Below are 22,500 nucleotides of genomic sequence, written 5' to 3' on the forward strand. Positions count from 1 at the left end.
ACAACTGCACTTACACAATGAGTTCGTATCGGTGAGACGGCTCGGCTCTGTGAGGAATCTCATCAAAATGTCACATCACGAACACAAATGGAGGGGAATTTTGTAGTGTTAATCACCTCCATAATAAATATGTAAAAAACAATACATGTGTAATTTATTGTGGCGCTGCAGTTCTCAAAGACAAAACACTGAGACGCCAAATGTCAGAGATTTGAAGCAGGGGAAACAGAAGAATAAAGGCAGAGCAATAGAAAAGATTAGAGGGAGGAAGAGCGTGAGTGGAGACGTGATGAAGAGAAGCAGAAAGACAGGAGAGGAGAGGAGAGGAGAGAAGGAGAGCTCCAGAGTGATGAATAAATTAATGAGTAGAGGAAGTCTGACAGTTCAAAGGCAGTACACTCCACTTTGATGTTGTCTCACACTCACACACACACACACACACACACACACGCGCGCGCGTGCGCACACACACACGCACAGATGATGTCTGTCAGCCTGCGGCCTGAGCTCAGCTGTTACTGCACTAGCTTCCACATTTCCTCTTCCTATCTGTGTATATGTGTGTATTGTCTTTCCTGCAGTGACTGCAGCCACAGCCACTGTGTGTGTAGTGGAGGGTCGGTGCTGCTATCATTTATAGTTACATAACAAGGTCAGTGTGATGGAGAGAGGACAGATTAGAGGTGAGAAACATGACCGCTGTGCCGCCCCCCCCCCCCCCCCCCCCCCCCCACACACACACACCCAAAGGAGGCCGTGGCACATTGTGTGTGTGCAGGCAAAACATGATAGCGTGTGTGTCTGCAGCACTATTTCTGTCTGTCTATACATATCATATTTCCAGTCTGCAGTGGCAGGGTGCAGACAAGGCCTCATGGCTGCACACTACTGCTGATAAACTGATCATAATAATTAGTGCAAAAGTCACTTTGCTCCACCTGTGGTAATGGATTCTGGAGCATCATTAAGACACCACACTCACACTCACACTCACACACAGGCATCAGTCATATTCATGATATGCATTCATCTGACACTAAGTAGCTCTCTGACTATATTTGTTAGTGCAGGTTTGATTTTTTTAACTCCCTCACATCCATCAAATCTTTCATTTTTAGTCTAGTTTTCAAGTTCATATGATATGATTCAGCACCCAGCAATGTACAGTCAGAGCAGGAAGTAGTGTATCCTTTATGTAGTAAGAGGATGTAAGGGTTAGGTAGAGTGGGGGAGGGTTATGTAGTGCATCAAACTTTCATGCAGGAGACTGAAGTTTGTGTCACAATGAACTGTAACTATGATCTTAACCTAAGCTTACACATGCAGGTTTTATAGCCAGTAATAATTAAAAAAAAGTGCTGAATGGTAAATGGACTGTACTTACATGGACCTTTTCTAGTCTTTTTGAGAGCTTTTACACTACATGTCATGTTCACCCCATTCACACACATTCATACATTGATGGTCACCATGCCATCTTTGTATCTGACTAGTCCAGCTAGTCTATCAAGAATTCTCTAAAGTATGATAGGTGCAAACACATGACTGGGGTAGTGTGAGGTGTATGAGAACACAGTCAGTGAGGAGAGCAGTTCAAGCACAGTTTAATGATCATCTAAGCGTTAACCATTACAAGGGATATTCTCACTTCTAAAAACAGATCCTGGTCTTTAACTGTTTAGTGTTTAAGACAGAATAGAAGCCAGGCTGCTGTCATTGTGTAAATCTGTGTCTCTACACTGTACACACTGCTACTGCCTGGATCCAGTACAGATGCATGAAGGGAAGCAGTTAGCACCACCAGCCCTGGAGTAGAGTCGAGCCAGTGTAGATATATACGATTGGACCTTGGCCAGGTTTGTTGTATGGATGAAGTATGCTTGTTACTATGACAACAACTGAGGGCGCAGTAAGCTGGTAAAGCTCTGTGGAAAAGATGGATGACATTGGCTGGGGGAAAAAGAATGAGTCAACTGTGTGTATATAAGAGTGGTTTTCACTGTGATTTTCACTAATGATCCATGTCGTGGATGAATCATGAGTACTGGCTACTTTAAAGAGAGACTGTGAACAATATTCTCTTGGCTGTAATGCACCAAAAGACTCAGAAGTGAAGTAGCAGGCTGTGGGCTAGAAAATGCAGGATTCATAATACAAAACTACGAAAAAAATCTAATGTTGCAAATATTTGATGATTCTAAACTTCACCCACTTGGATCAGATTTTAAACACCTACAGATTCAAACACAGAGCATGGCTGCCATCTGTGGATCCCTGCTCCCACTCCTTTTTCTCTCACACTGAAAGGACGTGACAGTTTCTCCATCCCCTCTAAAATGACTTGTCCACACACACAGACACACACACACATACACAAACACAAACACACATCCCACTCAACCGCAATTGGGTCACATCTGCCACAGTGTGCCAGGAAAAAGCATTCTGTCACTGCGGATTTCCAGACGGGCGGCGGGAGAGATTCACTTACTGTCAATACACAGACACACATTCAGGGAATAGGAAGATCTATGCAGGCAGTAACACACACTGAGAGAAGTATAGGATATAATAGAACTGTCTATTTACACACACACACATACGCACACAAGCTCCCAGGCAGTAATAAGATCCAAACAGCAGAAGAGACGTGAGAAAATGCAATTGTGTGAAAGCAGATAACTCTTCATGGACACACAACATGTCCTCTGCTGTCCTGTGTGTGTATGTGTGTGTGTGGTAGTGTGTGTGTAGTGAATAATTGACAAGGAGAAGAGCAGCAGAATGTAAAGGAGATGAAGAGGGAATGATGTAGCTCATGCATCACTAAGTGACCTGGAGAGGCTATAAACACACACATGCAGGAGGCCATTCTGTGATGAAGGTCACACACACACACACACACACACACACACACACACACACACACACACACACACACACACACACACACACAGACACACACACACACAGGGACAGTTGGACTGGATGTAGCTGAACTAAAACACCACAACAAGGTTAATCTAAGACATTCTTTTTACTCAATGTGATTATAGTGTTAATTATTTCACTAGATAAGCAGATTATAGTAATATCACCATCTGTCTTTTTTGTGTCTATTTTCCTTCTCTGTAATGCTACTATTCTACCATGTGTGTATGCTGGGTGGTAGCAAGTCTGCGCATGTGCATAGAACAAAATGTATTGTACTGTACATTTTCACTGTTCCAGTATGTGTAATCAAACTGTCATTGTGGAAACACGTCAATGACAGAGTGGGTGGGGATGGTTTGGCAGAGAGGAACACCAGTGTAACATGATAATGGATGGAGAGCAGTCCGCTGAACAGTTCAGTAAGAAGACTGAATAAAGAAAGAGGATACGAGACACATGGCATTACAACAAACCAGCAATCAGCGGCTTTTTTCTAATTAAGTTAAGTAAATGGAGCTGGATGGTGATGACAGGGAAGTTCCAGAGATGTTAGATCAAGTAAAAGAAGAACAGAGAGAGCAGCAGCAGCAGCAGAAGTAGTGCTGGTCACAAAGCTGGATTTGATCAGTTACCATGAAAAACTCAAGAAAAAACACTTTAAAGGTGATGAGCAGCTGTTAAAGTTGATCATGGCACAACTCATGGCATAACTGAAAATGAGCAACATCCATCCTGTTGTGAAGTCGATTGGGTGATTTTGGCTGTCGGCCATACTGTATGTTAAAAAGGTTCTTTCTACATCACACTGAAGGTCTGCTGTTGTGTTGGGACACGTCAGCGTTGTTCATTGTTGGCTCATTTTAAACATACTGTGTGTAAGAGTGTGTGTTCATGTATGTTTGTGTTTGTGGTGTGGTGTTAATAGGAGGAGGGTGAACTCAGGTAATGGACATGTGACTGTTTTAATTCTCTTTTAACCCTTACATACTGTTCAGGGTTAAATCTGACCCATTTTTTACTTTTGAGAGCTGTAAAAACACCATGTACACATTTCTTTTAGCCAGACTTTTCCCAATGTATACAGTATAGAAAGATGGAAATAAAATCAGACTCAGACTCTGATACACATTTATATATATACAAATGTACAAGTTATATTTAAAATAAAATAAAATAAGCATTCAAACATCACCATCATCATTATTATCATATTCTATAAAATGTTCACTAGGACAATAAAAAAGTGATTGTGAATGTCTTTTTTCCATAAGATGAATCAAACATGTATTAATGACTGATGGGGAATGTATGTAAGGCTTTTGTTTTTTTTAAACAGCTCAGTAAACATGGAATCACAAGGTTGAGTCAAAATTAGACAGCTTCTATGTTAATTTTAGAAATCTAATGAGGAAATGAGAAAACCACACGCTGAGCTTCAGTTGAAAACGTATGGAAAACTAATCACACAACCTGTGTCATTTACATACAGGAAATGTGCACATGATGCAGTCTGCAGTGTAGTTCCATACATCTGCACTGTTTGAATTATTATCAATTTAAGTTTCACATCTCTCCCTCTTCTGCTTCTTCGTTTGTGTGTGTGTGTGTGTGTGTGTGTGTGTGTGTGTGTGTGTGTGTGTGTGTGTGTGTGTGTGTGTGTGGGGGGGGGGGGTCTAACCAAGTTCAAAGCAGGACAAAAGCAGAGGTGTTGACATGTGTTTGACTCATGTTACAGTGCAGATTTAAATGAGTATTAGACTCATTCTTTTTTTAAACTGATGAAGGGGGTTTCCACATGTTGTCCACTGTCCTGTATTTGTCTCTACTGTTTGTATCTACACTGATCTATTTTTTTTTTGGACATGGCTGGAGGTGCATTTCTAAAGCTTATGAAACGGAGTGTTACAAACCATGTTGTGTGTTTGGACTTTACTTGGTTCCCTGCTTGCATTAGCCAGATGTTACACAGAGCGGTTTCACTTTCAGGATTGAGACAATGTGGAAATGTCAAAAAGGTTCCAGATGTCTCTTTGGACATTTGATGCATTTTTTTTCCCATGAGCAGCGAAAAAGATCCAAAATGGTAGGAGTGGTGCTGCAGTGATGAGCAGTATTCTCTAAGTGGGTCACAGTACAACAGCTCCTTTCCAACACACACACACACACACACACACACAGACACACACACACACACACACACACACACACACACACACACACACACACACACACACACACAGCTTGGTTATCTAAGCATTTTGTCTTTTAAACCTGAGATATTAATATAATACATAATCCAGCAAGAGTCAGCGAACCAACCAATACTAATAATAATAATAATAATACTAATAGTCAATTATAAGCATGACTGTCTGTGTAACACTGAGCCTTCACCCTGGATCAATATCATTTTGATCTAATATCAGTTGTTCAAACTAAATGATTCATTCTGCAACACTTAGCTGTATCTTATTTATTATTTATCAATTACACAGAGCCAGTGTTGCACCACAGCAGACATGTTATTTGATGAGAGCAGCTCAGTGTGAGGTGAGCTATATGAGAGATGATGAATAGAGATGTGCTTGTGTCTCTCCCTCTATCAAACAGGTGTGTTTAGTGGCACAAAGGAAAACCACTTAGCTACCTTTACGTTTATCTACTCTACAGGGAGCCAACCAGCATCTGGAGACTGATCCCACACGGCTACTACAGCTGGCAGCTCACTGGTGCAAACAGAGCATTTGGTTAGTGACAAACTGCAATCCTAAAGTGGAGGAGAAAAAAAACTTCACTTCCTTTTCAACTTCAGCCTAATGACAAACACTACAAATCTAGTTCCGGTTATGTACAATACCAAATAGCAGCATTAGTCAGGGGTCAATGAGCTTATTTTAAATGAGGGATTCTACATGATGAACAGACACTGGTCATCAGCATTAAACACAATATAACACACATCTATACCACAATGAGCCAAAGTGATGGCTTTGTTTACTGCTAGGAAAGCAGACATGTCATTTCAACAGTAGGGTTTCCTCAATAAAGGAAAAAGTGTTGGCGTGTACCTTTAGATGGGGGCAGCATTAAGCTACAGTTCTGTAGTTTCTCTAATAACAGAATCATAGATGGCATCGTGGTATATTCTGTTGTTTCCCCAGCTGCTGGAAAAGTGAGGGGGGGGGTAGTTCCAAACTTAGTGCCTAACCTGACCACGCCTACTTAAGGGTGGAATGACCTTTACACATACATTTCAAGACCTCTGATTAAGTCACAGGCCTGCAGGTTTTTTCCTGCATTGAAGAATTTTTGGCGTCCACTAAGGAAGTTTTAACTAGCGCCAAAGAAAACTGACCAGCGCCAAAATGATAAGAACTGAGAATTCAAATCTTCTCCAAATGTGTTTTATAGCAATTTATCAAACTACTGTTGAACAAGCAGAACATTCATCTAAATATGACGTGTTTGACTTCCAGTAGTCAGCTCCCCTCTCATCCACAGTCACTATATTTAACACAGGCTGGTGCTGGATAAGCCAACTAAGCTGCATTGTTTTGACTGGGCCTGACTGCTGGGCTGTTAAGCTAGTTTTAATGATAGAGAAGACTTCCTGTGATTCCTCATAAAATAAAAGCGGTTTTATTCCTGAATTACAACCGCAGCATACTTTTTTGCGTCATGCCCTGCCTACTGCAACCCTCGCCTAAACCAGATGGAGTATTTCCAGGGGCGGGGAGGGGAGGGGGAGGCGGGAGGGTGAGAACACGTCTGACACGGACAATCTCCTGCTGTGTGCTACGTGTGTTGGAACCTGAGTCTCTGGACATTGTCTGGAGTCTGTGTCTGAAAACTGTTAGAGACAGCTAGCAGAGTTTTATGGAAGACAGGCTTCCACTCAGCTCACCTGTGAGGTAAGTTTCCTCACAGGTTTTGATAATTGGGGTTTAAATGATTCAATCATAATGAACAGTGTAAATGCATACATCTCATGATCATGCTTACTGTCGTGCCCAGTCACCCCCAAAAGGCCCATTATGAGCCTGTAACAAACAGACTGAGTGAATAAATGATGTTGTCATGAAGCATGTGACTTAAACAGTGAAGAGCTGAGAACATCAGATCTGTCTGGAGCCATGAGGAGACTGTAACATTTTTGAAATGAATACAACACAAATGTCATATTTCCATCATATTTTCCACAGTTGGAGCTTTGACTGACGCTCTGTCAATGACATCAAATGTTTATCTTGATGAACTCCTAAAATTCACATAACTGTTTTCTTTTGCTGATTTTCTGGAAAGTAGGTTAAAATGTGTGCTATGTTAGGGAGGAAACTTTGCTATGATGTTACTGGGTAATGGAAAAATCTCTCTCACTGAAAAATAAACCCATTGAATTAAAGGAGAATAAATATACTGGAAACCATAAGCTCTATAATCATTTATAGTGATTACATTTCTTTCTGGGATTAGTCTAACACTATAAATGATTCCAAAAGCTGTGGTGAAGATACCGCTTTTTTTTTGCAGTAGGTATGTATTTAGAAGCCGGCTACACACACACACAGAAATACACACACCCTCACCCTACATGTCGACATGTAGGATAGAGTAGATTAGATTGACCATACATTCTATTCTGGGAATCGTCCACAGTTCCCAGGCAGTCTGTACTTCAATCCATTCCATTCAGTCATATGTGTCAAACTCTCCTTTAAATATAAAACAGCGATGACTCTTTAAATTAAATAAAGTGTGAGGAAATAAAAGTGGAACATTACCTCTCCGTCTCCTAACAGCGTCAACAAGCAATGGCTCTGAAGAAAAACACTTGACAAAACTAGCTTTGATCCGCAGAGCAGGAGGAGAGAGACAGGAAGAAAGAAGAGAAAGAATGACGAGGGTAGAAAAAAGGCAAGGGAGAGAGAGAGAGAGAGAAAAAGGCAAGGGAGAGAGAGAGAGAGAGAGAGAGAGAGAGAGAGAGAGAGAGAGAGAGAGAGAGAGAGAGAGAGAGAGAGAGAGAGAGAGAGAGAGAGAGAGAGAGGGAGTGTGGTTTCCTCTTGTGGTAAGAAAAGACAGATGGCCAAGAGGCAGAGAAAGCAGAGCAGAGGACGAGCTACACAGCCGACATTTTAACTGCTGCTGACGCAAGGAGAGAGAGAGAGAGAGAGAGAGAGGGAGGGGACGGAGGCAGGGCCGGCCGACACACTCCCCCCTCCTCTCTCTCTCACACACACGCGCGCACACACACACACACACACAGAGAGAGAGAGTCATTGCCCCCTATCTCTCTTACTCACCACGCTCTCTGTCTTTCACTTTCTCTCACTCCCTCTATATATATCAATCTGTGTCTCTCGCCCTTCCTCTCCCCTCCCCTCCCTGCTCTGTTCAATTCAGCTTTGTTGACCGTCATCTCTTTACAAACACTAACACTAAAACATCTGTATAGAGATTAATGAGCAATAAGGGAAAATACTTGAAGGTATGTTTGCTCAACAAGCTGTGCTGACACTGTGATGGAGATATAATGTAGACTGGTGTGAACATGTCATCTGTATCAGGACCAGGAAATCACACACTGATGGATGTGTGAATGCATGCAGAAAGCACCGCTGTCAGAGGGTGATGACATCTCATCTGGAGATACATCAGAGATACATTTTATACCTCCATATTTAATCGCCATCACTTTTAATACATTCACACACAGCCCACGTTGTTTAATACTAAACTATGTTGTAAAATTGGTGTAATGTTCATTCACTGTGCTGACTCACTAGTGCCAAGCTAATAGAGCTGTGAAGTGGAGCACCTGCTTCTAGAAGTACATTTCCTTTTTGCTTTTTCCATTAGACAGGTTTATATGATGTCATGGATTAGTATCAAATTCCCCCGGTTAAATCATCACAACAAAAGATCAACAACTGCGTTAGAAAATAATATATGTTTGTCTGATAAAGAGTCGTGAGTACAATAAACATCCAATCACAGAGCTAAAAAAAACACTAATATTACAATGTTGAGATAACTGATAGTAGAATTTACGGAGTGAATCGTCACTTTTCTGGGTCATTTTGAGTGAATTCAGTAACTATGGCGATGCATTTTGTTCACAACTGCAACAATGAAGCATCTGGAATTCATAACTTTCACTGACTACTTCTTCTCCTTCACCCAACAGGGGCCACAGCTCATGACTATTTGTAGTATTTCCTCACCATTGACCAAAATGATGGACACTGTGATTGAATCCTCATAACTACTATCTTATTAAAACTATTAACTATTCATTTAACTAAAAGACATGTGAATAGTTACGGCTCAAATTTGACCCAGAACAGCCTCAATGGACAGAGTAAAATACATGTGGGGTGTTTTTTACAGCTGTCAAATGTCAAAACAGGTCAAATTTGATCAGAACAGTATGTAAGAGTTAAAAGGTATATTGTTTAATTTATGCAAAACATCTTTGAGTACTTTAAAAATCATTGTATGAATAAAATCTATTATTATAATTGAAGAAAACATTTAATTGGAAATACAGAAAAAGAAAAAAAACCCTTCTGGAACCATTTTCTATTTTTCTATTTATGGTGTTGAATACAAAAATGCTTCCATGCTTTGCTTCTCACATGTTTTAGTGTCATAAATGTACTAGGTTCCACTTTATGGTAGTGAAGATAACAGCAGTGCTTTACTGATAAAGCAACAAGTGAAGTGATCCAGTGAAATGTAAAGAACAGTGTTGTATTTCTCTGTATGGTACTTTACATAATGCTGTCAGACTCTTCTATTAACCATCTCAGCCTGTCAGCAGAAAAAACAAACACTTTAGTGGCTGAACATTGACAGAGTGTTCTGTGGCTGACGGCTGAAGCACTCACTGGAGTGGACCAATTTTAGAAATTGTTGTCTCCATTAGTCACCGAGACACAAACGATGTGAAAATAGGACCCAGGCTGAAAACTACTGAAGTTTCCCTTTAAACCTGGGCAATGTGAATGCTCTTATTGCTGCTTCATTTAGTGCAGTTACATAAAACCTGAAATAAACTACCACTTCAAAGACTGTCAGGCTGACCTGTCACACATACAGAACTCCATGTTGAAAGCAGAGTGGTGTAAGAAGCTGCATGATTACTTGTCATGTCCTTGTGAGTCAGAGCATTCAGAGTCATATTTTCAGCACAGCTCCTCTGACTAATTCTGAGATACTGGCAAATACACGTCCTGACCAGTATGCCTTATAAGTCAAGGAAAATTCATGTGTGACCTTTTGTCAGACATCCAGAGTCATGTTGGTTCAGGTTTTCTACTGAGGAAGTTCAGCAGTAGCAGCAGTCTGAGCTTGATGATACATTTACAGTTATGCAGGGAGGCTGTGTCATTCACACCAGCACCAGTCAAGTCCACTGAAGAACACAAAAAACATCAATAAACCATTTACATTGGAGTTTTAACTGCCACAGAGTTGTGCTTCCATCACTTTAAAGGACATTATGTTGACTTAAATTCATTTCCTGGAGAAGTATCCTAACTTTAATTGTACTACTTGATTAACCTTAATCTTAACTAAACCTTAATCTAACCCTCATCTTACCTTAACTTTAAACCAAGTCTACAGCCTAAAATGAATGATTTAAGTTATGGTGGCCTTGCTTTTTGTCCCATAACATGTGAAATAGGTTGTGGTGGGTCAGTAGAACTTTGCTACACACACACACACATACACACACACACGCACGCACATACACACACACACACACACACACACACAGTAATATCCTGCAGTCCATCTGCCACACTGATATAGGGATAAAGCTGCAGTTATACACACAAATAAACACACACCATTAAATCCTGTCCCATTGGTAAACAATGACAACATGAAACACAATAGCTGCTTCATCATCAACCCCTTTGACCATTTCAGCACACATGTATGGAACACATGTGAGCAGTATTTGTAGTATTTCACTCTTGGCTGAGTGGTCAAGTATTCTTATTTGGTCTAATTTGCTACATTGGCTAAAAAAACTAAAGCTCTTAAAGAAGTCTGGACTAAATGAGTGAATTAAAGTCAGACAGACAAATGTGCAGCTCGTGTCTGAACTTCCTCCGTGCGCCGACACACATCTTCTTCTGCAGCTGCTGCCGCCATAAAGGTAAGCTATAATTACACATGCACACACAGATCCACAGGAGGCAGGAGATTACACTAGCCCTGCTCCATCTGCTCAGGGGGAGAGACAGAGGGGACAGACAGGAGAGAGAGAGAGTGAGAGAGGAGAGAGAGAGAGAGAGAGAGAGAGAGAGAGAGAGAGAGAGAGAGAGGGAGAGAGAGAGAGAGAGAGAGAGAGAGAGAGAGAGAGAGAGAGAGAGAGAGAGAGAGAGAGAGAGAGAGAGAGAGAGAGAGAGAGGGAAAGGGGGGGGGGGGGTTGTCATTTTTATTGACCCAATTTCCACAAAAACTATGTCTCACACAGTTGACTGGCTTCCTCTCTGGCTGCCTAACAATCCCATGAGCAAGGCACACACTCCAGACGGGTTGAGTGAGTGTGTGGCTGGAGCTGCTGTAGATAAAGTATAATGATGGAAACAGTTAAGAGACAGACAACTTTGAAAGGGACAAAGCTGCACGCACACACACACATACCACACACAGAACACTTCCTTTGTTCTCCTGTCATCAGAAACACAGACAGTACACTGACCAGATAACAGGAGGCCTGCTCCTATCTATTCCTGAGTGTGTGCTGCATTTCATTTGACAAAGTGGCCCACTGTTGCTAGGTAACATAGCAGGACTTGAGAGATGTGTAAGCCAGGAAGGAGAAATGAAACAAAGGTATAACACTCTCACTCTCTATATCACTGACTCACTATCTGTCCATTCATCTCTCTCAAGTTTCTCCCTTGACCTTTTGTTCTCCAGTTTTCTTAAAGAACAACTTTACATTCATATAGTGCTAAATGACAGGACTGTTCGTTTCACAATGCTTATCTGTGATAAAAACACTGACTTCATGGCTCAATAGATGGTCAATAGGGATGATTCAGTATGTACATGTTCTATATTGAGATTTTATCATCTTTTTAGTTTTCTAGGTGCATGTAAAACCTCCAAACTTTTAAAGACCTGACGTTTCAAAGCAAGAAAATGCAGAAAAATGTTTAATTTATAATGTGCAAATGTCCACTGATCATGTACACCTCTGACCTACAGATACCTACGGAACAAGTACCAAATCCAATCACATCACATAGACCAGGCCAGTGTCAGGCTGACATGATTTATCTAAATCTACCATTTTCACACCTGCACTTTGAGCAGATGACACTTGTGTTACATGTTGCCACTCTAAAGTCACCCTCCAGCTTTCCAAAAGGCCTTTCTCACACACACACATCAACCCAGCTTTCCAATGACCCACATTCCAACAAAGAATCATTATGTGACCCTTCAAAAATTAGCATGTAGCACACAAGCTGTGATTGTTCATCATGTGGGAAAAACACTTCTTTGTCATAGATTAATTTGACACGTGAACTCACTTTGTTTTATTATGAAGCAGGGATTTCCTGTATAAAGTCAGGGCTAGTCTATATAGACATGATCCAAAGCAAGGCTTGTTGTTGATTGTTGAATTGTGACAACTTTGTATCAGTTTGTGGTTGCTTAGGTGTTTTTTTTCTATTTTTACAACCATAAAAAGTGCCTGAACTCTTTCCATCTGCCTCCATGTGTCCTTCCTCTATTACTCAGCTAATCCTTACTAAACTAATCCAGACCAGAGCACTTCACAGCTCCACTCCATTCAAAAGGATCCCAGACTTGACCTGCTGACCAAGTATACTCAGTGTAATCAGACTGCTTTTACTGCACAGGTGTCAGCTCTGTGAATCAATGAATCAAGCTTTGATCATCTGTGTTCCAGGAGAAGTGTGGTTCCTTTAAGAAATAGCTCAGTGAGTGTGTGCGTGTGTGTGTGTGTGTGTGTGTGTGTGTGTGTGTGTGTGTGTGTGTGTGTGTGTGTGTGTGTGTGTGTGTGTGTGTGAGTGTGTGTGTGTGTAGTTGTGTGTGTGTGTGTGTGTGTGTGTATGTGTGTGTGTGTGTGTGTGTGAGTGTGTGTGTGTGTAGTTGTGTGTGTGTGTGTAGTGGTGGCTGCAGAGGCAGGTGTTTATGAATAAACTGTATGGTTCTGTTATTGTCACAGTGAATTAAACATACAGCGCAGGGTGTGTGTATGTAGACATGACACTGAGTAAGACTTATGTTAGTGTGGATGTCAGTGTGAGTGCTTATGAGTTGGGGACAACAATTCAGTTGAGATTGGCTTCTATCATCTGCTCTGTCTCCTATATTCCATAAAGTCCACTACAGACGAAGCTCCACTCAACATTTATCAGAATAAATGGTAAAAAGGTAAATGGACTGTACCTATAGAGCTCTTTTCTAGTCTTATGACCACTCAAAGTGCTTTTACACTACATGTCACATTCACCCATTCACACACATTCATACACAGTTGGCGCAGACATCAACCACATAATTGAAAGTTCATAGAAGCATGACGTGACTTTATGAAGCTTTACTATTCTGCTAACTACAGCTTTTTTCATTTCAGCTGGCATACTTTCAGATATTTCTGCTAATTTAAGATTAAATTGAATGGAAAGTCCTTCTGTATATCACTCCATGCTTTTATAGAAATGTGATTAAACATTGAACTATTTAGAGATGCTCTCAGAATGTTATCAGTTACTCTATAAAGAGTTGGCCTATGTAAAGATGGTTGTAACTGTTTCCACCCTTCCACTGCTCCATCAGCTATCTTCATATTCAGCCATATTTGCCTGAAGGCTTCACACTAACAGCTTCCCATCATCCAGGGAACAGCAGAAAATGTGTTCAAGATGAACAGAGATCTTCTTTTTGGCCAGCAAATGAAAAACTAAACCGAGCACTGATTACAACAGAGCACGTCTTCTCATGCTGTTACTATAGTTACCATGACAGGCTGGCGAGTCAGTGTGACACCTGAAATGTTGCCGTGGTAGCGCTCCAACTATCCCCCTCAGTCACAAACTGCTTGCTGGCAGGATCTCAAAAATATGTTGCTGTGGTTAAACTAAACAGAGCTCTACCCTGACTGCATGAGTTATCAGCAGCAGAGACCACAAAGGCACAGGTCACCATGGAAACATTACAATTACTCAAAAAAGCAGCGCTAATCTTTAAAAAGGTGAGGCTCACATTAGCATCATCTTTTCAAATTAGCTAAACAAATGGGTCAATGACATGATGCAACCCAGTGTCAATAGGTGTAAGCAGTACGTTTTCATAAAAATCGGATTATATACAGGAAAATAAATGTGAACTAAAATGTGGAATAAATATAATCTAATACACTGCAAAACACTATGTTTTTAACACATTTTACATCATTTGTCAAAACGTTTGTTTGCCCTGCTCAGTGTAGACTAAATATTTTAAAGTTTAAATGTAGAAATATTCCAAACATTTTTCTTTTCATTTGATGTTTTTAAATGTAAAGTAATTATTAGTATAAGTCCACTTAAATACACTGTATGTGGATAAAATATGTAATATTCATCATTCTTTTGTGGTTACACCATTTGACATTTTCAGGAGCATTCAGTCTTACTTTTGGTAAAAAATGGTGCAAATGTCATTTCAAATGACATAAAACCAACAAAAATACTAGATGTACATTTTAACAAACCTGATGCTGCTTTTAAAACTATTTTTAACATATTTTTGAATTACTCATCTTGCCAAGCCTTACTTGTCACTGAGCCATATATAAAATACACCATAACCTCTATTTCAATCTTTGATTGTAAACCTTTAAGTGTAAATGCAGCACCAGGGGAAAGCTACACCATTTGGAGATTATGTAGTGTAATTGAAATGCCTTGAAACATTCAGGCACATTAAAGGGAAACTGACAGACACAGGTTGGTATTATAAATGGTATTAAAACTATAAAGTACCACCTCCGCCTGATTCTCGGCCAGGAAGAACCCTGCTGTTGCTATTATAAAGCTGTGTGATTGACATGCATCATTTCATCAGTTGATCACTGCAGGAACATGAGTAGAAACTAATGAACAGAGACAGCTTATGAATCACAAATCATCAGGGCTGGGAGGTTTGTTTTGGGAAGGATATTTATGGCATCTCTTCAGGGATACTTGCATCAAATCCTCCGTGCTGGCAGCAGCTCCAGATAAAAACCTCCTCGGGAATTCATTTCTAAAAGATAGAATACACTCACACCGTATAACCTGCAATCCTCAACATAAATAAGATCTGTGAAATTACAGATATGCTCTCTGCTGTCTGTGTCTCTCACACTCTGAAATTAGGACGGGGGGCGGGGGGGGGGGGGGGGGAGAGCCCTGCCAGATAATGTTGGTGTGTAGCAGCACACGTGGCGCTCAGCCAGAATGCAGCATGAAAGAGTGTGTGTGTGTGTGTGAGTGTGTGTGTGTGTGTGTGTGTGTGTGCTGGTAGAGAGCGTCCTGTTAGTTAACTGCTGGCTCTGCATCATTTGTCTTTGCTACAGAAGTGGGAGACAGATACACCACCATCATGTGAGCCTGTCAGGTGCTTCACCAGCCTGTCTCCATTTACAGCAGAGATGGAGCTCACCATTCCAGTCTACAGGGTTTCCTCTGAGCCTCACATGTGTGCATGGGCAGGATGTAAGGATCAAATCATATATATTAAAATAGTGATATAGTGTTTTCTGTGAATTAAATAAAAGCTTAAATGCATAATTAGACCTGTATCTGTTCTTTGTTAATCCAGCTAAACAAATACATCACAATTCAAGTTACTTCACCACCATAATGTACAAGTCTTATAGATCAAATATTATGTGTAATGTCTAATCTAAGCTTATGATCTGCAGCAGCCTATCAGAGTCAGCTGTGGTGGACCATGTTACATCGTTCTGCTTCACCCAGACTTCCTCATTGTGGCTTCCCCAACTGAAAGAGATGGCACGCTTCAAACCTGCGTGTAATACTACAGTCTGAGACACACTGGTAGCTGGCAAGTGACATATGCAACTGGTCTGATGACAGCCTGTTCACACAGAGGAGTCTGGAGAAATGCCGGCTTTCATGTGATTGCAAAAGTCTCTCTGTGACCCTGCCAAGATGTGTTTCCTACTAACAGACCATCACAGTCACATCCAATAACGCTTTTAACTCACCATGTATAGACAATGTATAGAGGAAATGTGTCATCATAAAGAGACTTGATTAAAGGATGGGTTCACTGTGAATTAAGCTTTACCTCCTGTGCTTTTAAAGCTGAGGGTGTCTGTTATATACGTGCTTTTTACATATTATACTGTGGTGTGATGTAGCATGGCTGCCACTCTTCTCCATCCTCTCTCATTCCCTTTGTTCACTTTCACACACTCCCTCTCTCTCTCTCTCTCTCTCTCTCTCTCTCTCTCTGCCCTCGGGTGTCGTCTGGTCATTGGAATTCACTTTGTGTCTTTGATGGGAGTCTGCAGTGAGTGTCTTTAATGAGTTCACACAGTGCTCAATGCTCCCTGGGAGACAGAGAGATGATGTAATATCTGGATCAGAGATGCAACCGCATGCACACATGCAGAGCAAAGGTAAGTGTTCATGGTGGGTGCAGGGGGACAAATAGATAGATATAGAGAACAGGAGGGCTTTAAAACATCTCTCTGCTTGTCTCTGTGTCTGTCTGAGTCACCCTCTGTCCACCACACTGTCTCCTCTCTCTCTCCTTCTGACAGTCTTCCTCTCTGTTGGAGTTGTCTGTGGTGTCAGATGAGATCTGAGCCCATGTCAGAGCAGGAGGAGGCCAAAGCAGAACTGTGCACATCTCAGACTGCCAATAATTTATTGAACAAGAGCAGTTTCTGGCCTAGCAGGGAGAGACATTGCTGCCATGGTGAGAGAATAAAAGCTTTCTAAAAATGACAACATGTGAACCTTTACCATCCAAACAACAACAAATATAAAAAACTAAGTGCTTTCATCAGAATAAATAGCAGAGTCTACTGTGAGTTCTGTTGCACACGCGTGTGTCAACAAGTCATGGAACAGTGTTGCTTCATTATTTCCTTTAGTGTTGTGTAATGCTGGCATTCCGCCTCAGTAATGGAGTCACATCAGTGAAAGACAGAGAGGGGTCCCTACTGATCAATGTGAAATACAGCTGCTTTGTTACAGTCAGCTGATTACAGTGTGCCTGTGTAGGGAAGCCTAAAGACAGCCCTCCCCCTCCACCACCACCCCTGAGCACAGTACAAACACCACAGTCAGGCAAATAACTAGATAAATACACTTACTATCAGCTTTATTAGCTCCACTAATGGGACAGTGTAGGCAGCCGGACGCTGCCTACACTGTCAGCTGTGACTAATGAGCCAACATTTCTGCAATGTGTGTGTGCGTGTGTGTGTGTGTGTGTGTGTGTGTGTGTGTGTGTGTGTGTGTGTGTGTGTGTGTGTGTGTGTGTGTGTGTGTGTGTTGTGTGTGTGTGTGTGTGCGTGTGTGTGTGTGTGCATGTGTGTGTGTGTGTGTGTGTGTGTATCATGGGCTACTTTCAGAGACAAATTTCAGACCAGTTAATTGGGGACAGCTTGACCAATTGGGGACAAAAAACAGCAGATTTTTGGGTCATTGGTTAAGGCTAGGGTTACGCAAGTAGTGGTTATGGTTAGGGTTAGGGTCAGTCTCCAGGAAATGAAGACTATGTAATGTCCTCAACAGTGACCTAGAACAATCTGTGTGCGTGCGTGTGTGTGTATGTGTGTTTACTTGTTTGGCTATCGTTGTCAGAACCAGGAAAGAACAGACATTTTGGCTGGTCTTCACTTTCTGACACACCTTCAAAAGGCTTTTTGAGGCTGTTTGAGGTTTTAATGTGAAGGTTAGAATTGGGTTTAGGTTAGGTTTAAGGTAAGGGTTGTGTTTAGGCCATTAGTTGTGATGGTTAAGGTCAGGGTACTGGCTAAGGAATGTATTATGTCAATAAAAGTCCTTACTAAGATAGCTATACAAGCATGTGTGTGTGAGTGTCTGTATGTGTACAACCTACAAATATACAGTACTGTTGGGAAAACCTTCCTTCATCTATGTTTTTATTTTAATATGACATAATGACAATATAATCAATATGACTGATGTGACAGAAACTGTCCAAACGATAAAGAATATCACTGGAACATCAATAACAATTAACCAACCAGTCACAAAATCAGTCATATCTGCAGGTTACTATTGTTACTATTAACTATTAATGATGTACTATATTAAAGGTTGCATCACAATGTTATATCACATCCTGTATGTCGGCAGCAATGCTCACATAAAAAGCGTAATGGTGTGTGTTAGTGTGTGTTTGTGTGTGTGCAGGAAGAAGTGTCATTACAGGCCACATGTCACACACTGACTGAGGAGAAGACCAGAGTGGGGAGAGGGGGAGAGAATGGGTGAGAGGATGAGTCACTGTGTGTGTGTGTGTGTGTGTGTGTGTGTGCGTGCGTGTGTGTGTTTGTGTGCGTGTGTGCGTGCGTGTTTGTGTGTGTGTGTGTGTGTGTGTGTGTGTGTGTGTGGTAGAGAGACAGACAGAAAGTGTGGCTTGTAAAACTAAATTTAGCAGGAGGTGAAGCATGTATACATGTATGGGCAGAGCTGCAGTGTTTCTGTTACATTCACTCACTCATGTCCGGCCACACCTGGAATTTTACAGGTTTGGAGGACTCATGGTTTAAACAGAAACATGTGGTGATCATGCCTTTGAACATGATGATTTGTCACAACAATGAGGATGAGGTTCATCCTCCCCCTCACTGCCATCTGTTTGAACAGAGCCACTTATCAATGATCAATACTATGCTTCATTTTAACACGCCCATTATATGTGTGTCAGCACATGTGTACAGTGGTATATGGTCAACCACAGCAGGTGCTTATAAATGAGGCTTAAACATCACACCAATTACAACGTAAGAAGAAAAGTCACATGACATAAACAGTGTGATACTGAGCAGCTGCAGCACGGTGCCACACAGCTGACGTTCAGAAAGAAGAACCTGTTCTAAAGATACACCTCTACTGGCTGAGAGTCAGAGGGGAGTGAGAGGTGTGATCACACCTGAGCCAGGCCTCGCTGCTTGTGAATACACAAAGCACCACAACATGAAAGATGATGTCATTATGGGTCACGGTTAAGGTTAGCATTATTCTAGCTTGGCTGCATCTACCTTCATTAATCACAGATTTAATGCACCACCTGGCAAACAACACTGGTCTGTCCTGTTGTCTCTGTATTTGCTGCTGCATTAGTTGGATGTAAGGAATGAATGAAAAGGAGAAATGCAAATGAGGCAAGTCAGACTTACAGATTCTGTTTCCACAGTTAATCATCTGTTGAGTGTTTGATGGTTATTTATTTGTGCTATAGAATTTAACTACTATGAAACAATAAGAAAATGATGTTTTATTTCTCTCTTTCACTGCTTTGTTCTTGCTACTGCAGCTCCCTCTTCTTGTTTAACCACTGCTTCTCTCTAGTTCTCTCTTACTTTTCCTCTCGCCTTGTAAAAAAGGGTCAAGAAATGTCCTAAATCTAATCAAGAGTACGGTATGCTCAAAACATTGGGGACTGAAGCAGTGGCAGCCCACGGGACCCACAGGACAGACATAAAGCTTTGGCACCGTACTCACTGCTACTTTTCACTGTTACTGAACATGAACTGAATTGAACACACGCTGTCACATGCCCACCACCTTCCACCACAAGTTAATTTTCAACCTGTGGAAACACTGCACCTTCCTGCTGTTTCTGAATGTCAATCCCTGTCACATTCGTGCTTGACTGACATTCATTCAGCTCAAAACATGAGAAAACTCTGAGGAGCACAGTGGGACCAGAGAGGTTGAATGGACTAGTTATTTCATACATTGAGAAGCTGACCTAACACCTGGGAACAATGTGATGATTGACACTATATTCATAATATAACATTTTTCTTTACTTCACCTTTAAAAATGTAACACAGGAACGAGTCATGAAGAGAACATTTAAGTGACCCTCTTTTAACAAGTGCTTTTACTCACTCAAGTCAAATGTCTTTAAAGGAACAGTGCTTCTACTTGAGTAAAATACTCTCCTACTCTGTCTATCACTGTTGAGGATGTAGTATGATGATTTGAAATGATATATATACAACATGTAAAAGGAATTTAAGGCCCAGAAAAATAAAATATACAAGATCAAAATTAAATGAAATTACATGTAAAAATGATAAATCTCTACTCAGGTTTGGATATTAAGATTTAAGAAATTTAAAAAAAAACAAAGAAACAAAGACAAGCGGACTCAGTGAATGATCAGTCAACACATCTCTGCTGTATGAGTGAAGACAGTAAAAACTGCAAAAGCAAATCCTGCCTCACCTTATCAGTCCCTTGGCAGACAGGAAACCCACAGAAGACTCATTTCCTCTACACACACCCACACACACACACACACACACACACACACACACACACACACCAAACACACTGAAGTGAATGGGGAGGTGTGAGCACTTCCTCTCCTCTGAACAAAAGCAATATGAGAGGAAAGCAGGGCAGTGACAGTTGGTTATGCGTGTGTGTGTGTGTGTGTGTGTGTGTGTGTGTGTGTGTGTGTGTGTGTGTGTGTGTGTGTGTGTGTGTGTGTGTGTCGGTGTGTGTGTCCAGCTGCTTTAGCGTATGTGCATTCATACTTTTTATGTATGCATCTGTGTCCATATTGAAGTACAGACTGTCAGTGGGTGTAGTATCATGTAAGTGTCAGTGTATGTATGCATATATGTAGGAAGCAGATGCTCAAATGCAAAGCTGATGTGCTTGTATGGATGTTATTGTAGTGTGTGCACATACGGGAATTTAAGGTAAAGGTCAGTTTTCTCCAGGCTCAGCAGAAAAATGATTCACACACACACCCACACACACGGAAGCAGACACACTTATGCCTTTTTTCACACATAGTGGGATAACCTTTCATGACCTTTCAGGCACCGCTACTGATTTTCCATACTCACACATGCAGCTACATTCAGGATCATTTCTATCTTTTGTCTTTTCACACACTAGTGCAGTGTACATTCAAAATGTGCCTGTTCAAAATGGGCTGATGTATTGGCCTCCTGATGCTACTCCAACACATAGAAGACTGAAAACAGTTGATGTGAGGTGTGAATGAGTATATACACCAACATAAAAAACTAACATTATTCTCTAATAGTACTCTAATAGTAAATACATGTTCTTTTCTCATTTACATAAAATAAATGTCCTGACAGGATTTCCATGAGGTTTAAACTAGGGCATGATAGATACTGGATTTTTAGGGGCTGATGCCCCTACCGATATAAGGGACTTAAAAATCGATATATCAGCCGATAATCTTATATATACAGAATATGTACCTAAAAAGCAACATTTTTTCAATATGGTTATCAAACACAGGATATTTTACTGTTTAACTATATTGAATGTATAAAATGACTGAAACACTAAACAACACTGGGAATTTAATAATTACAAATGACTATAAATAATAAAAAACAACAAAAACATATATGTACGCATTACACTTGAATTAAGAAAAAGGATACATATATATGAAATGCTGCCTATATAACTAAAAAAATATCGGTGCATATTAGATCAACATATACGCCAATACCGATCGGTATGTGATAGGGTAAAATCGACTGATAATATTGGTTAACCGCTCTATTGGTCTGGCTTTAGTTTAAATTGTGTTGATGGATGGTTGGTTTATATATCATAACATTGGGAAATAAATACTATGTAACGTATTAGTATACTGTAAAGGGCCTGCAGAAAATATAACAAAGTGCTGTGATTAATTCCCACTTTCACAGTGTTTCTCTATTCCCATGTCACATCTGCTGGCTGAGCATTGTCTCCATTTTGTATTGATTACCCTACATGAACTGCATCTGGACTGCTCACAAATATCACCTGGTGTTTGTCGCTGCTCACTGCAGCTACTCCAGGATGAATTATTTCACCCCTCTTTACTGCGACTGTAGCACTGCAGTAATCACATCACCTGCAATGACTGACATCTGTTGTTTTGTGTATTCTCGTCTCGCTGGTAACTATAGACCTGTGGTTATGGACCGCCTGCTGCCCCTGGGGTCCTGCTAGACATCCACTGCTATAAGTATTATTATTAGTCATATTTCTATTATTATAACTGTTGTTGTGATTGTTGTTGCTGTGCTTCTCTGTGTGATATCTGAGGATTGTGCATTACACCAAGCTCTGCAACACTCATCTGTGTTCCACTGTGCACTTCACTGACACATTAAATATTAGAAAGTGAGTTGTGACACATATTTAGTATTTATTTAGCGTAAAAGCATAACAGCCAATAGTAGCAGGTTTTATTAGGAAACAACAGAGGAAATGCAGACAGTGTTGTTGAGCTGTATCTATGGAAACCAGTGGAGAGCAATAC

At 40.9% G+C, this 22,500-nt stretch overlaps 1 protein-coding gene across 1 annotated transcript in view; it reads right to left on the minus strand.

Moving 5' to 3' along the window:
- The window catches only part of jmjd1cb (jumonji domain containing 1Cb), a 130,363-nt gene that overhangs the window by 47,446 nt on the left and 60,417 nt on the right, over positions 1-22,500 (minus strand).

Source organism: Scomber scombrus, chromosome 21, assembly GCF_963691925.1.
Source record: "Scomber scombrus chromosome 21, fScoSco1.1, whole genome shotgun sequence".
In the NCBI taxonomy this organism is placed as follows: Eukaryota; Metazoa; Chordata; class Actinopteri; order Scombriformes; family Scombridae; genus Scomber; species Scomber scombrus.